Here is a 2500-nt window from a genome sequence, read left to right on the forward strand (position 1 = left end):
TTATGGGATACCTTGATTATGGGACACTTGGATTATGGGACACCTTGATTATGGGACACTTGGATTATGGGACACCTCGATTATGGGACACTTGGATTATGGGACACCTTGATTATGGGACACTTGGATTATGGGACACCTTGATTATGGGACACTTGGATTATGGGACACCTTGATTATGGGACACTTGGATTATGGGACACCTTGATTATGGGACACTTGGATTATGGGACACTTGGATTATGGGACACCTTGATTATGGGACACTTGGATTATGGGATACCTTGATTATGGGACACTTGGATTATGGGACACTTGGATTATGGGACACCTTGATTATGGGACACTTGGATTATGGGATACCTTGATTATGGGACACTTGGATTATGGGACACCTTGATTATGGGACACTTGGATTATGGGATACCTTGATTATGGGACACTTGGATTTACACTATCTTTCCATTATTACTATCTCCTCGTCGCCTTCTTTACCATTTGTATTACTATTATCACTATTGTTGTTATAGCATCTGGTATAACCACCATAATAAGTTTGTTATTATCATTGTTATAATCTATTTATATTATCTTTACTGCAATCATCATCATTATCATTATTACTATTATCTTCAATACCATTATATTACTATGACCATTATCATTATCTATATAATTAGTATGATGATTATCACTTTAATTTCTAGCATTATCAGTATCATGATTATTGTTACTGTTACTATCATTATTTTACTACCATTATTTATATAATCATCATTATTGTTGTCTTTGTTGCTTTTGTTGTTGTCATCACTATCATCATGATTATTATTAACAATGTCATCATCATAAACATTGTCATTATTATCATTATCACATTAATAGTGATGACAAATGTGAATTGATATTTGTAATGATACTGAAAGCAATCCTCATCCTCATCCTCATTATCATTTAGTCCGCAGCCCACAGGTAGCCCACTTAATTTCACTCCATCAAACTCCACTCTTAATCTCCCCAGCATCTACTCCTCCACCCAGATATATATATATATACATACAGATATATACACACACGGGTAGAAACTTATTTATAAGAACAAGCAACTAAGACTCGAAAAGAATCGAATAGGTTATAGGCGACGCAACCATAACCTTTACGTAATCCTTAACCACTCTTTGCCACAAATCCACTCTTAATCCACCCTCATCCACCTTAATCTACTCCCAGCTTCAATCCATCCCCTTGGACCCTGGGCCGTAGGCGACGCAGCCGCAAAGTGGCACCACGACCCGCCAGAGTGTTCGTCGATCCCTGCTTCGTCAGGGAAAAGAGGGGAGTAAATAAACGAATACTCCGGCCCGATGACATGACCTCCTCGACTGGCCAGGTCGTGGCAGACTTATACGAATGATGGCAATGATACTGATGAGGATGATAATGATGATGATGATGATGATGATGATGAGGAGGAGGAGGAGGAGGAGGAGAAAAAAATTAGGATTTGGAGTAAGAAGAGGAGAAGTGAGTGTTGGAGGAGAAAGAAGGAGCAGGGGGAGGGGATTATGATTGATGTTATTATGATTATTATGACTATTATTATTGTTATCACCATTATTACCATCATTAGCATTGTAACAATTAATATCTATAGCAACGGTGACCAATGATAATACCCCTATAATTACTATCACTAATAACAATGTTAATGATGATGATAGAAACAAGATAAGCATTGCTGTCATAATGAATCATCACATATATTTCCTTGCATAATCTAGGCTATCAGATTCTCCCACGTCTGTTCCCACGTGGTAATTCCCTCTTTTACTCCTCTATGCATACGCTTTCCAGAGCCACAAAATGCTCCGGCACATCAGTCTCTTGACCTTCAGCAGCAGAAGCTCAGCAACAGCGCCGGGTCACTTTTTCAGCGACACGCGGCATAACGGCACTTGAGTCAGGTCCCGTGTCTCTCGTGGTTAAGACACTCGAGTGAATGTTTTTTTTTTCTTCTTCTTCCTTTTTTTATACTGATGTTGATGCTTTTTCTCTCTCGGAAGATATTGCCCTCGTTTTTGAATTTTCTATTCGATTCTTTTCGAGTCTTAGTTGCTTGTTCTTATAAATAAGTTTCTACCAGTGTGTGTATATATCTGTATGTATATATATATATATATATATATATATATATATATATATATATATATATATATATATATATATGTGTGTGTGTGTGTGTGTGTGTGTGTGTGTGTGTGTGTGTGTGTGTATGTGTGTGTGTGTGTGTGTGTGTGTGTGTGTGCGTTTATATATATATATATATATATATATATATATATATATATATATATATATATATATATATATATATATATGTATGTATGTATGTATGTATACCCATATAAAATGTTAATGTTTGTGAATATCATAATTTTTACAGTATATTTGTGAACATACAAGACGGGCCTTACCTTGACGGATGAATACGATGAAAACA

At 36.3% G+C, this 2500-nt stretch overlaps 1 protein-coding gene across 1 annotated transcript in view; it reads right to left on the reverse strand.

The window, feature by feature from the left end:
- LOC122249556 (uncharacterized) overlaps nucleotides 1-2500 on the reverse strand; it is a 32174-nt gene that overhangs the window by 29566 nt on the left and 108 nt on the right. The window contains exon 1 of the mRNA XM_043010529.2: nucleotides 2475-2500. This exon is cut by the window's right edge and continues 108 nt beyond it. The gene's annotated coding sequence lies outside the window, so the exon portion shown is untranslated. The remainder of the gene's footprint in view (nucleotides 1-2474) is intronic.

Source organism: Penaeus japonicus, unplaced genomic scaffold, assembly GCF_977035675.1.
Source record: "Penaeus japonicus unplaced genomic scaffold, GWHDUDI00000001_assembly GWHDUDI00000029, whole genome shotgun sequence".
In the NCBI taxonomy this organism is placed as follows: Eukaryota; Metazoa; Arthropoda; class Malacostraca; order Decapoda; family Penaeidae; genus Penaeus; species Penaeus japonicus.